The sequence below is a fragment of the Schistocerca nitens genome, chromosome 11 (genome assembly GCF_023898315.1).
Source record: "Schistocerca nitens isolate TAMUIC-IGC-003100 chromosome 11, iqSchNite1.1, whole genome shotgun sequence".
In the NCBI taxonomy this organism is placed as follows: Eukaryota; Metazoa; Arthropoda; class Insecta; order Orthoptera; family Acrididae; genus Schistocerca; species Schistocerca nitens.
In genome coordinates, this window is record NC_064624.1 from 149,234,413 (window position 1) to 149,248,016 (window position 13,604).

A 13,604-nucleotide genomic window follows, 5' to 3' on the forward strand; every position below is an offset into this window, starting at 1 on the left:
TATACTGTAGGCGCACGGCAGAATTCGCATTCGGCTCTCCTCCCAACACACAAAATGTTAGTTTTCGGCCGCATTTGACGAAAGCACCTCCTTCCGCAACAGCGAGTTCCTCGAGGACGGCGCGGAGTGCGCGCCCGACGTCCCAGCAGAACGATTGCCGAATTGGCGGGCGCGCCGTCGCGTGTGTGAGACGCGCAGCTGCTCGTTGCACCTCCTGTCATTCGCTTGTCGCGTGCAACCTTCGACACACGCGGAAGGCGCATCTTGTCCCTGGTGTCCAGCGGGGGGCTGGCGCGCGGCCGACCGGCGTATGGTCTGTGCGGGGTGTGGCAGTGTCGTGCTGGAGGGCGCCACTGGTAGCGATGTGAGCTTCCTCGCCTCACACCGGGTGTTTGCGTAGTTGGCAGTGCATTCGCACCTTTCCTATCCCTGTCCCCGTCCCGACTTGGCCCGACTTTGCTCGACTGCCGCTCGCTGCCGCTCGGGTCGTGGTCCATATGACGGCGCAAGCACGACAAACGTCTGCGGGACTAGACGACGCGACTAAAGAAAAAATTTATGATTACAAATCAAATTTGGAACTTTACGGTGCAGCACAACAATAGGCGCTGACGCATTTCAGGGCAGATTCGTGCTGTTTTATCGTTTTCAAAGACTTCCCGGCAAACTTCGTTAGCACATTCTCCCTCAAACTGAGTTAATTACCGCATTATCGTACCGTTGCATTAGTTTAAAATGCTTAAGAAAGCATCTTTGTCATGACAGAAAGGTAGTATGAAACGACTGCTGGCAGGATAGCGACTTAAAAAGCAAAAATGCAGGGGAGCCAAAAGTACCATTTTTATTGGCTCATATTTATTTTATTTTATTTTATTTTTGTTTTCGCACCATTACAGTAGTTTAAAATGCTTAAGGAAACGTCTTTGTCACAACAGAAGGGTAGTATGGCAAGAGGGCTGGCAGGAGTAGCGACATAAAAAGGAAAAAAAAGGAAGGTGAGCCAACAGCACCTTTTTTCTTTTTTTAATTTATTTTTTATTTATTTATTTTTTCTTTTTTTTGTTTTTTGCTTTTTTTGTTTTTTTATTTTTTATTTTTTTTTAACGGAAGGGTAGTATGGCGAGAGGGCTGGCAGGAGTAGCGACATAAAAAGGAAAAAAAAAGAAGGGAGAGCCAACAGCACCCGATGTTCCCAGGCGGTCACCCATCCAAGTACTAACCGGGCCCGATGTTGCTTAACTTCGGTGATCGGACGAGAACCGGTGTATTTAACATGGTATGGCCGTTGGCGCACATGTACTGTAGGCGCACGGCAGAATTCGCATTCGGCTCTCCTCCCAACACACAAAATGTTAGTTTTCGGCCGCATTTGACGAAAGCACCTCCTTCCGCAACAGCGAGTTCCTCGAGGACGGCGCGGAGTGCGCGCCCGACGTCCCAGCAGAACGATTGCCGAATTGGCGGGCGCGCCGTCGCGTGTGTGAGACGCGCAGCTGCTCGTTGCACCTCCTGTCATTCGCTTGTCGCGTGCAACCTTCGACACACGCGGAAGGCGCATCTTGTCCCTGGTGTCCAGCGGGGGGCTGGCGCGCGGCCGACCGGCGTATGGTCTGTGCGGGGTGTGGCAGTGTCGTGCTGGAGGGCGCCACTGGTAGCGATGTGAGCTTCCTCGCCTCACACCGGGTGTTTGCGTAGTTGGCAGTGCATTCGCACCTTTCCTATCCCTGTCCCCGTCCCGACTTGGCCCGACTTTGCTCGACTGCCGCTCGCTGCCGCTCGGGTCGTGGTCCATATGACGGCGCAAGCACGACAAACGTCTGCGGGACTAGACGACGCGACTAAAGAAAAAATTTATGATTACAAATCAAATTTGGAACTTTACGGTGCAGCACAACAATAGGCGCTGACGCATTTCAGGGCAGATTCGTGCTGTTTTATCGTTTTCAAAGACTTCCCGGCAAACTTCGTTAGCACATTCTCCCTCAAACTGAGTTAATTACCGCATTATCGTACCGTTGCATTAGTTTAAAATGCTTAAGAAAGCATCTTTGTCATGACAGAAAGGTAGTATGAAACGACTGCTGGCAGGATAGCGACTTAAAAAGCAAAAATGCAGGGGAGCCAAAAGTACCATTTTTATTGGCTCATATTTATTTTATTTTATTTTATTTTTGTTTTCGCACCATTACAGTAGTTTAAAATGCTTAAGGAAACGTCTTTGTCACAACAGAAGGGTAGTATGGCAAGAGGGCTGGCAGGAGTAGCGACATAAAAAGGAAAAAAAAGGAAGGTGAGCCAACAGCACCTTTTTTCTTTTTTTAATTTATTTTTTATTTATTTATTTTTTCTTTTTTTTGTTTTTTGCTTTTTTTGTTTTTTTATTTTTTATTTTTTTTTAACGGAAGGGTAGTATGGCGAGAGGGCTGGCAGGAGTAGCGACATAAAAAGGAAAAAAAAAGAAGGGAGAGCCAACAGCACCCGATGTTCCCAGGCGGTCACCCATCCAAGTACTAACCGGGCCCGATGTTGCTTAACTTCGGTGATCGGACGAGAACCGGTGTATTTAACATGGTATGGCCGTTGGCGCACATGTACTGTAGGCGCACGGCAGAATTCGCATTCGGCTCTCCTCCCAACACACAAAATGTTAGTTTTCGGCCGCATTTGACGAAAGCACCTCCTTCCGCAACAGCGAGTTCCTCGAGGACGGCGCGGAGTGCGCGCCCGACGTCCCAGCAGAACGATTGCCGAATTGGCGGGCGCGCCGTCGCGTGTGTGAGACGCGCAGCTGCTCGTTGCACCTCCTGTCATTCGCTTGTCGCGTGCAACCTTCGACACACGCGGAAGGCGCATCTTGTCCCTGGTGTCCAGCGGGGGGCTGGCGCGCGGCCGACCGGCGTATGGTCTGTGCGGGGTGTGGCAGTGTCGTGCTGGAGGGCGCCACTGGTAGCGATGTGAGCTTCCTCGCCTCACACCGGGTGTTTGCGTAGTTGGCAGTGCATTCGCACCTTTCCTATCCCTGTCCCCGTCCCGACTTGGCCCGACTTTGCTCGACTGCCGCTCGCTGCCGCTCGGGTCGTGGTCCATATGACGGCGCAAGCACGACAAACGTCTGCGGGACTAGACGACGCGACTAAAGAAAAAATTTATGATTACAAATCAAATTTGGAACTTTACGGTGCAGCACAACAATAGGCGCTGACGCATTTCAGGGCAGATTCGTGCTGTTTTATCGTTTTCAAAGACTTCCCGGCAAACTTCGTTAGCACATTCTCCCTCAAACTGAGTTAATTACCGCATTATCGTACCGTTGCATTAGTTTAAAATGCTTAAGAAAGCATCTTTGTCATGACAGAAAGGTAGTATGAAACGACTGCTGGCAGGATAGCGACTTAAAAAGCAAAAATGCAGGGGAGCCAAAAGTACCATTTTTATTGGCTCATATTTATTTTATTTTATTTTATTTTTGTTTTCGCACCATTACAGTAGTTTAAAATGCTTAAGGAAACGTCTTTGTCACAACAGAAGGGTAGTATGGCAAGAGGGCTGGCAGGAGTAGCGACATAAAAAGGAAAAAAAAAGGAAGGTGAGCCAACAGCACCTTTTTTCTTTTTTTAATTTATTTTTTATTTATTTATTTTTTCATTTTTTTGTTTTTTGCTTTTTTTGTTTTTTTTATTTTTTATTTTTTTTTAACGGAAGGGTAGTATGGCGAGAGGGCTGGCAGGAGTAGCGACATAAAAAGGAAAAAAAAAGAAGGGAGAGCCAACAGCACCCGATGTTCCCAGGCGGTCACCCATCCAAGTACTAACCGGGCCCGATGTTGCTTAACTTCGGTGATCGGACGAGAACCGGTGTATTTAACATGGTATGGCCGTTGGCGCACATATACTGTAGGCGCACGGCAGAATTCGCATTCGGCTCTCCTCCCAACACACAAAATGTTAGTTTTCGGCCGCATTTGACGAAAGCACCTCCTTCCGCAACAGCGAGTTCCTCGAGGACGGCGCGGAGTGCGCGCCCGACGTCCCAGCAGAACGATTGCCGAATTGGCGGGCGCGCCGTCGCGTGTGTGAGACGCGCAGCTGCTCGTTGCACCTCCTGTCATTCGCTTGTCGCGTGCAACCTTCGACACACGCGGAAGGCGCATCTTGTCCCTGGTGTCCAGCGGGGGGCTGGCGCGCGGCCGACCGGCGTATGGTCTGTGCGGGGTGTGGCAGTGTCGTGCTGGAGGGCGCCACTGGTAGCGATGTGAGCTTCCTCGCCTCACACCGGGTGTTTGCGTAGTTGGCAGTGCATTCGCACCTTTCCTATCCCTGTCCCCGTCCCGACTTGGCCCGACTTTGCTCGACTGCCGCTCGCTGCCGCTCGGGTCGTGGTCCATATGACGGCGCAAGCACGACAAACGTCTGCGGGACTAGACGACGCGACTAAAGAAAAAATTTATGATTACAAATCAAATTTGGAACTTTACGGTGCAGCACAACAATAGGCGCTGACGCATTTCAGGGCAGATTCGTGCTGTTTTATCGTTTTCAAAGACTTCCCGGCAAACTTCGTTAGCACATTCTCCCTCAAACTGAGTTAATTACCGCATTATCGTACCGTTGCATTAGTTTAAAATGCTTAAGAAAGCATCTTTGTCATGACAGAAAGGTAGTATGAAACGACTGCTGGCAGGATAGCGACTTAAAAAGCAAAAATGCAGGGGAGCCAAAAGTACCATTTTTATTGGCTCATATTTATTTTATTTTATTTTATTTTTGTTTTCGCACCATTACAGTAGTTTAAAATGCTTAAGGAAACGTCTTTGTCACAACAGAAGGGTAGTATGGCAAGAGGGCTGGCAGGAGTAGCGACATAAAAAGGAAAAAAAAGGAAGGTGAGCCAACAGCACCTTTTTTCTTTTTTTAATTTATTTTTTATTTATTTATTTTTTCATTTTTTTGTTTTTTGCTTTTTTTGTTTTTTTTATTTTTTATTTTTTTTTAACGGAAGGGTAGTATGGCGAGAGGGCTGGCAGGAGTAGCGACATAAAAAGGAAAAAAAAAGAAGGGAGAGCCAACAGCACCCGATGTTCCCAGGCGGTCACCCATCCAAGTACTAACCGGGCCCGATGTTGCTTAACTTCGGTGATCGGACGAGAACCGGTGTATTTAACATGGTATGGCCGTTGGCGCACATATACTGTAGGCGCACGGCAGAATTCGCATTCGGCTCTCCTCCCAACACACAAAATGTTAGTTTTCGGCCGCATTTGACGAAAGCACCTCCTTCCGCAACAGCGAGTTCCTCGAGGACGGCGCGGAGTGCGCGCCCGACGTCCCAGCAGAACGATTGCCGAATTGGCGGGCGCGCCGTCGCGTGTGTGAGACGCGCAGCTGCTCGTTGCACCTCCTGTCATTCGCTTGTCGCGTGCAACCTTCGACACACGCGGAAGGCGCATCTTGTCCCTGGTGTCCAGCGGGGGGCTGGCGCGCGGCCGACCGGCGTATGGTCTGTGCGGGGTGTGGCAGTGTCGTGCTGGAGGGCGCCACTGGTAGCGATGTGAGCTTCCTCGCCTCACACCGGGTGTTTGCGTAGTTGGCAGTGCATTCGCACCTTTCCTATCCCTGTCCCCGTCCCGACTTGGCCCGACTTTGCTCGACTGCCGCTCGCTGCCGCTCGGGTCGTGGTCCATATGACGGCGCAAGCACGACAAACGTCTGCGGGACTAGACGACGCGACTAAAGAAAAAATTTATGATTACAAATCAAATTTGGAACTTTACGGTGCAGCACAACAATAGGCGCTGACGCATTTCAGGGCAGATTCGTGCTGTTTTATCGTTTTCAAAGACTTCCCGGCAAACTTCGTTAGCACATTCTCCCTCAAACTGAGTTAATTACCGCATTATCGTACCGTTGCATTAGTTTAAAATGCTTAAGAAAGCATCTTTGTCATGACAGAAAGGTAGTATGAAACGACTGCTGGCAGGATAGCGACTTAAAAAGCAAAAATGCAGGGGAGCCAAAAGTACCATTTTTATTGGCTCATATTTATTTTATTTTATTTTATTTTTGTTTTCGCACCATTACAGTAGTTTAAAATGCTTAAGGAAACGTCTTTGTCACAACAGAAGGGTAGTATGGCAAGAGGGCTGGCAGGAGTAGCGACATAAAAAGGAAAAAAAAGGAAGGTGAGCCAACAGCACCTTTTTTCTTTTTTTAATTTATTTTTTATTTATTTATTTTTTCATTTTTTTGTTTTTTGCTTTTTTTGTTTTTTTTATTTTTTATTTTTTTTTAACGGAAGGGTAGTATGGCGAGAGGGCTGGCAGGAGTAGCGACATAAAAAGGAAAAAAAAAGAAGGGAGAGCCAACAGCACCCGATGTTCCCAGGCGGTCACCCATCCAAGTACTAACCGGGCCCGATGTTGCTTAACTTCGGTGATCGGACGAGAACCGGTGTATTTAACATGGTATGGCCGTTGGCGCACATATACTGTAGGCGCACGGCAGAATTCGCATTCGGCTCTCCTCCCAACACACAAAATGTTAGTTTTCGGCCGCATTTGACGAAAGCACCTCCTTCCGCAACAGCGAGTTCCTCGAGGACGGCGCGGAGTGCGCGCCCGACGTCCCAGCAGAACGATTGCCGAATTGGCGGGCGCGCCGTCGCGTGTGTGAGACGCGCAGCTGCTCGTTGCACCTCCTGTCATTCGCTTGTCGCGTGCAACCTTCGACACACGCGGAAGGCGCATCTTGTCCCTGGTGTCCAGCGGGGGGCTGGCGCGCGGCCGACCGGCGTATGGTCTGTGCGGGGTGTGGCAGTGTCGTGCTGGAGGGCGCCACTGGTAGCGATGTGAGCTTCCTCGCCTCACACCGGGTGTTTGCGTAGTTGGCAGTGCATTCGCACCTTTCCTATCCCTGTCCCCGTCCCGACTTGGCCCGACTTTGCTCGACTGCCGCTCGCTGCCGCTCGGGTCGTGGTCCATATGACGGCGCAAGCACGACAAACGTCTGCGGGACTAGACGACGCGACTAAAGAAAAAATTTATGATTACAAATCAAATTTGGAACTTTACGGTGCAGCACAACAATAGGCGCTGACGCATTTCAGGGCAGATTCGTGCTGTTTTATCGTTTTCAAAGACTTCCCGGCAAACTTCGTTAGCACATTCTCCCTCAAACTGAGTTAATTACCGCATTATCGTACCGTTGCATTAGTTTAAAATGCTTAAGAAAGCATCTTTGTCATGACAGAAAGGTAGTATGAAACGACTGCTGGCAGGATAGCGACTTAAAAAGCAAAAATGCAGGGGAGCCAAAAGTACCATTTTTATTGGCTCATATTTATTTTATTTTATTTTATTTTTGTTTTCGCACCATTACAGTAGTTTAAAATGCTTAAGGAAACGTCTTTGTCACAACAGAAGGGTAGTATGGCAAGAGGGCTGGCAGGAGTAGCGACATAAAAAGGAAAAAAAAGGAAGGTGAGCCAACAGCACCTTTTTTCTTTTTTTTAATTTATTTTTTATTTATTTTTTCATTTTTTTGTTTTTTGCTTTTTTTGTTTTTTTTATTTTTTATTTTTTTTTAACGGAAGGGTAGTATGGCGAGAGGGCTGGCAGGAGTAGCGACATAAAAAGGAAAAAAAAAGAAGGGAGAGCCAACAGCACCCGATGTTCCCAGGCGGTCACCCATCCAAGTACTAACCGGGCCCGATGTTGCTTAACTTCGGTGATCGGACGAGAACCGGTGTATTTAACATGGTATGGCCGTTGGCGCACATATACTGTAGGCGCACGGCAGAATTCGCATTCGGCTCTCCTCCCAACACACAAAATGTTAGTTTTCGGCCGCATTTGACGAAAGCACCTCCTTCCGCAACAGCGAGTTCCTCGAGGACGGCGCGGAGTGCGCGCCCGACGTCCCAGCAGAACGATTGCCGAATTGGCGGGCGCGCCGTCGCGTGTGTGAGACGCGCAGCTGCTCGTTGCACCTCCTGTCATTCGCTTGTCGCGTGCAACCTTCGACACACGCGGAAGGCGCATCTTGTCCCTGGTGTCCAGCGGGGGGCTGGCGCGCGGCCGACCGGCGTATGGTCTGTGCGGGGTGTGGCAGTGTCGTGCTGGAGGGCGCCACTGGTAGCGATGTGAGCTTCCTCGCCTCACACCGGGTGTTTGCGTAGTTGGCAGTGCATTCGCACCTTTCCTATCCCTGTCCCCGTCCCGACTTGGCCCGACTTTGCTCGACTGCCGCTCGCTGCCGCTCGGGTCGTGGTCCATATGACGGCGCAAGCACGACAAACGTCTGCGGGACTAGACGACGCGACTAAAGAAAAAATTTATGATTACAAATCAAATTTGGAACTTTACGGTGCAGCACAACAATAGGCGCTGACGCATTTCAGGGCAGATTCGTGCTGTTTTATCGTTTTCAAAGACTTCCCGGCAAACTTCGTTAGCACATTCTCCCTCAAACTGAGTTAATTACCGCATTATCGTACCGTTGCATTAGTTTAAAATGCTTAAGAAAGCATCTTTGTCATGACAGAAAGGTAGTATGAAACGACTGCTGGCAGGATAGCGACTTAAAAAGCAAAAATGCAGGGGAGCCAAAAGTACCATTTTTATTGGCTCATATTTATTTTATTTTATTTTATTTTTGTTTTCGCACCATTACAGTAGTTTAAAATGCTTAAGGAAACGTCTTTGTCACAACAGAAGGGTAGTATGGCAAGAGGGCTGGCAGGAGTAGCGACATAAAAAGGAAAAAAAAGGAAGGTGAGCCAACAGCACCTTTTTTCTTTTTTTTAATTTATTTTTTATTTATTTTTTCATTTTTTTGTTTTTTGCTTTTTTTGTTTTTTTTATTTTTTATTTTTTTTTAACGGAAGGGTAGTATGGCGAGAGGGCTGGCAGGAGTAGCGACATAAAAAGGAAAAAAAAAGAAGGGAGAGCCAACAGCACCCGATGTTCCCAGGCGGTCACCCATCCAAGTACTAACCGGGCCCGATGTTGCTTAACTTCGGTGATCGGACGAGAACCGGTGTATTTAACATGGTATGGCCGTTGGCGCACATATACTGTAGGCGCACGGCAGAATTCGCATTCGGCTCTCCTCCCAACACACAAAATGTTAGTTTTCGGCCGCATTTGACGAAAGCACCTCCTTCCGCAACAGCGAGTTCCTCGAGGACGGCGCGGAGTGCGCGCCCGACGTCCCAGCAGAACGATTGCCGAATTGGCGGGCGCGCCGTCGCGTGTGTGAGACGCGCAGCTGCTCGTTGCACCTCCTGTCATTCGCTTGTCGCGTGCAACCTTCGACACACGCGGAAGGCGCATCTTGTCCCTGGTGTCCAGCGGGGGGCTGGCGCGCGGCCGACCGGCGTATGGTCTGTGCGGGGTGTGGCAGTGTCGTGCTGGAGGGCGCCACTGGTAGCGATGTGAGCTTCCTCGCCTCACACCGGGTGTTTGCGTAGTTGGCAGTGCATTCGCACCTTTCCTATCCCTGTCCCCGTCCCGACTTGGCCCGACTTTGCTCGACTGCCGCTCGCTGCCGCTCGGGTCGTGGTCCATATGACGGCGCAAGCACGACAAACGTCTGCGGGACTAGACGACGCGACTAAAGAAAAAATTTATGATTACAAATCAAATTTGGAACTTTACGGTGCAGCACAACAATAGGCGCTGACGCATTTCAGGGCAGATTCGTGCTGTTTTATCGTTTTCAAAGACTTCCCGGCAAACTTCGTTAGCACATTCTCCCTCAAACTGAGTTAATTACCGCATTATCGTACCGTTGCATTAGTTTAAAATGCTTAAGAAAGCATCTTTGTCATGACAGAAAGGTAGTATGAAACGACTGCTGGCAGGATAGCGACTTAAAAAGCAAAAATGCAGGGGAGCCAAAAGTACCATTTTTATTGGCTCATATTTATTTTATTTTATTTTATTTTTGTTTTCGCACCATTACAGTAGTTTAAAATGCTTAAGGAAACGTCTTTGTCACAACAGAAGGGTAGTATGGCAAGAGGGCTGGCAGGAGTAGCGACATAAAAAGGAAAAAAAAGGAAGGTGAGCCAACAGCACCTTTTTTCTTTTTTTTAATTTATTTTTTATTTATTTTTTCATTTTTTTGTTTTTTGCTTTTTTTGTTTTTTTTATTTTTTATTTTTTTTTAACGGAAGGGTAGTATGGCGAGAGGGCTGGCAGGAGTAGCGACATAAAAAGGAAAAAAAAAGAAGGGAGAGCCAACAGCACCCGATGTTCCCAGGCGGTCACCCATCCAAGTACTAACCGGGCCCGATGTTGCTTAACTTCGGTGATCGGACGAGAACCGGTGTATTTAACATGGTATGGCCGTTGGCGCACATATACTGTAGGCGCACGGCAGAATTCGCATTCGGCTCTCCTCCCAACACACAAAATGTTAGTTTTCGGCCGCATTTGACGAAAGCACCTCCTTCCGCAACAGCGAGTTCCTCGAGGACGGCGCGGAGTGCGCGCCCGACGTCCCAGCAGAACGATTGCCGAATTGGCGGGCGCGCCGTCGCGTGTGTGAGACGCGCAGCTGCTCGTTGCACCTCCTGTCATTCGCTTGTCGCGTGCAACCTTCGACACACGCGGAAGGCGCATCTTGTCCCTGGTGTCCAGCGGGGGGCTGGCGCGCGGCCGACCGGCGTATGGTCTGTGCGGGGTGTGGCAGTGTCGTGCTGGAGGGCGCCACTGGTAGCGATGTGAGCTTCCTCGCCTCACACCGGGTGTTTGCGTAGTTGGCAGTGCATTCGCACCTTTCCTATCCCTGTCCCCGTCCCGACTTGGCCCGACTTTGCTCGACTGCCGCTCGCTGCCGCTCGGGTCGTGGTCCATATGACGGCGCAAGCACGACAAACGTCTGCGGGACTAGACGACGCGACTAAAGAAAAAATTTATGATTACAAATCAAATTTGGAACTTTACGGTGCAGCACAACAATAGGCGCTGACGCATTTCAGGGCAGATTCGTGCTGTTTTATCGTTTTCAAAGACTTCCCGGCAAACTTCGTTAGCACATTCTCCCTCAAACTGAGTTAATTACCGCATTATCGTACCGTTGCATTAGTTTAAAATGCTTAAGAAAGCATCTTTGTCATGACAGAAAGGTAGTATGAAACGACTGCTGGCAGGATAGCGACTTAAAAAGCAAAAATGCAGGGGAGCCAAAAGTACCATTTTTATTGGCTCATATTTATTTTATTTTATTTTATTTTTGTTTTCGCACCATTACAGTAGTTTAAAATGCTTAAGGAAACGTCTTTGTCACAACAGAAGGGTAGTATGGCAAGAGGGCTGGCAGGAGTAGCGACATAAAAAGGAAAAAAAAGGAAGGTGAGCCAACAGCACCTTTTTTCTTTTTTTTAATTTATTTTTTATTTATTTTTTCATTTTTTTGTTTTTTGCTTTTTTTGTTTTTTTTATTTTTTATTTTTTTTTAACGGAAGGGTAGTATGGCGAGAGGGCTGGCAGGAGTAGCGACATAAAAAGGAAAAAAAAAGAAGGGAGAGCCAACAGCACCCGATGTTCCCAGGCGGTCACCCATCCAAGTACTAACCGGGCCCGATGTTGCTTAACTTCGGTGATCGGACGAGAACCGGTGTATTTAACATGGTATGGCCGTTGGCGCACATATACTGTAGGCGCACGGCAGAATTCGCATTCGGCTCTCCTCCCAACACACAAAATGTTAGTTTTCGGCCGCATTTGACGAAAGCACCTCCTTCCGCAACAGCGAGTTCCTCGAGGACGGCGCGGAGTGCGCGCCCGACGTCCCAGCAGAACGATTGCCGAATTGGCGGGCGCGCCGTCGCGTGTGTGAGACGCGCAGCTGCTCGTTGCACCTCCTGTCATTCGCTTGTCGCGTGCAACCTTCGACACACGCGGAAGGCGCATCTTGTCCCTGGTGTCCAGCGGGGGGCTGGCGCGCGGCCGACCGGCGTATGGTCTGTGCGGGGTGTGGCAGTGTCGTGCTGGAGGGCGCCACTGGTAGCGATGTGAGCTTCCTCGCCTCACACCGGGTGTTTGCGTAGTTGGCAGTGCATTCGCACCTTTCCTATCCCTGTCCCCGTCCCGACTTGGCCCGACTTTGCTCGACTGCCGCTCGCTGCCGCTCGGGTCGTGGTCCATATGACGGCGCAAGCACGACAAACGTCTGCGGGACTAGACGACGCGACTAAAGAAAAAATTTATGATTACAAATCAAATTTGGAACTTTACGGTGCAGCACAACAATAGGCGCTGACGCATTTCAGGGCAGATTCGTGCTGTTTTATCGTTTTCAAAGACTTCCCGGCAAACTTCGTTAGCACATTCTCCCTCAAACTGAGTTAATTACCGCATTATCGTACCGTTGCATTAGTTTAAAATGCTTAAGAAAGCATCTTTGTCATGACAGAAAGGTAGTATGAAACGACTGCTGGCAGGATAGCGACTTAAAAAGCAAAAATGCAGGGGAGCCAAAAGTACCATTTTTATTGGCTCATATTTATTTTATTTTATTTTATTTTTGTTTTCGCACCATTACAGTAGTTTAAAATGCTTAAGGAAACGTCTTTGTCACAACAGAAGGGTAGTATGGCAAGAGGGCTGGCAGGAGTAGCGACATAAAAAGGAAAAAAAAGGAAGGTGAGCCAACAGCACCTTTTTTCTTTTTTTTAATTTATTTTTTATTTATTTTTTCATTTTTTTGTTTTTTGCTTTTTTTGTTTTTTTTATTTTTTATTTTTTTTTAACGGAAGGGTAGTATGGCGAGAGGGCTGGCAGGAGTAGCGACATAAAAAGGAAAAAAAAAGAAGGGAGAGCCAACAGCACCCGATGTTCCCAGGCGGTCACCCATCCAAGTACTAACCGGGCCCGATGTTGCTTAACTTCGGTGATCGGACGAGAACCGGTGTATTTAACATGGTATGGCCGTTGGCGCACATATACTGTAGGCGCACGGCAGAATTCGCATTCGGCTCTCCTCCCAACACACAAAATGTTAGTTTTCGGCCGCATTTGACGAAAGCACCTCCTTCCGCAACAGCGAGTTCCTCGAGGACGGCGCGGAGTGCGCGCCCGACGTCCCAGCAGAACGATTGCCGAATTGGCGGGCGCGCCGTCGCGTGTGTGAGACGCGCAGCTGCTCGTTGCACCTCCTGTCATTCGCTTGTCGCGTGCAACCTTCGACACACGCGGAAGGCGCATCTTGTCCCTGGTGTCCAGCGGGGGGCTGGCGCGCGGCCGACCGGCGTATGGTCTGTGCGGGGTGTGGCAGTGTCGTGCTGGAGGGCGCCACTGGTAGCGATGTGAGCTTCCTCGCCTCACACCGGGTGTTTGCGTAGTTGGCAGTGCATTCGCACCTTTCCTATCCCTGTCCCCGTCCCGACTTGGCCCGACTTTGCTCGACTGCCGCTCGCTGCCGCTCGGGTCGTGGTCCATATGACGGCGCAAGCACGACAAACGTCTGCGGGACTAGACGACGCGACTAAAGAAAAAATTTATGATTACAAATCAAATTTGGAACTTTACGGTGCAGCACAACAATAGGCGCTGACGCATTTCAGGGCAGATTCGTGCTGTTTTATCGTTTTCAAAGACTTCC

The 13,604-nt window shown here is 49.2% G+C and overlaps 10 non-coding genes across 10 annotated transcripts; all 10 read right to left on the reverse strand.

Moving 5' to 3' along the window:
- Positions 1 to 1,171: 1,171 nt before the first annotated feature.
- Positions 1,172 to 1,290, reverse strand: LOC126213734 (5S ribosomal RNA). Its single transcript, XR_007541387.1, has one exon. It is a non-coding gene; the product is annotated as a 5S ribosomal RNA (ribosomal RNA).
- Positions 1,291 to 2,466: 1,176 nt separating this feature from the next.
- LOC126213735 (5S ribosomal RNA) lies at positions 2,467 to 2,585 on the reverse strand. The gene has a single exon (XR_007541388.1). It is a non-coding gene; the product is annotated as a 5S ribosomal RNA (ribosomal RNA).
- A 1,178-nt stretch (positions 2,586 to 3,763) lies between these two features.
- LOC126213736 (5S ribosomal RNA) lies at positions 3,764 to 3,882 on the reverse strand. The gene has a single exon (XR_007541389.1). It is a non-coding gene; the product is annotated as a 5S ribosomal RNA (ribosomal RNA).
- Positions 3,883 to 5,059: 1,177 nt separating this feature from the next.
- Positions 5,060 to 5,178, reverse strand: LOC126213737 (5S ribosomal RNA). The gene has a single exon (XR_007541390.1). It is a non-coding gene; the product is annotated as a 5S ribosomal RNA (ribosomal RNA).
- Positions 5,179 to 6,355: 1,177 nt separating this feature from the next.
- LOC126213739 (5S ribosomal RNA) lies at positions 6,356 to 6,474 on the reverse strand. The gene has a single exon (XR_007541392.1). It is a non-coding gene; the product is annotated as a 5S ribosomal RNA (ribosomal RNA).
- A 1,174-nt stretch (positions 6,475 to 7,648) lies between these two features.
- LOC126213741 (5S ribosomal RNA) lies at positions 7,649 to 7,767 on the reverse strand. Its single transcript, XR_007541393.1, has one exon. It is a non-coding gene; the product is annotated as a 5S ribosomal RNA (ribosomal RNA).
- Positions 7,768 to 8,941: 1,174 nt separating this feature from the next.
- On the reverse strand, positions 8,942 to 9,060 carry LOC126213742 (5S ribosomal RNA). Its single transcript, XR_007541394.1, has one exon. It is a non-coding gene; the product is annotated as a 5S ribosomal RNA (ribosomal RNA).
- A 1,174-nt stretch (positions 9,061 to 10,234) lies between these two features.
- Positions 10,235 to 10,353, reverse strand: LOC126213743 (5S ribosomal RNA). Its single transcript, XR_007541395.1, has one exon. It is a non-coding gene; the product is annotated as a 5S ribosomal RNA (ribosomal RNA).
- A 1,174-nt stretch (positions 10,354 to 11,527) lies between these two features.
- LOC126213744 (5S ribosomal RNA) lies at positions 11,528 to 11,646 on the reverse strand. Its single transcript, XR_007541396.1, has one exon. It is a non-coding gene; the product is annotated as a 5S ribosomal RNA (ribosomal RNA).
- Positions 11,647 to 12,820: 1,174 nt separating this feature from the next.
- LOC126213745 (5S ribosomal RNA) lies at positions 12,821 to 12,939 on the reverse strand. Its single transcript, XR_007541397.1, has one exon. It is a non-coding gene; the product is annotated as a 5S ribosomal RNA (ribosomal RNA).
- Between the last annotated feature and the right edge of the window lie 665 nt (positions 12,940 to 13,604).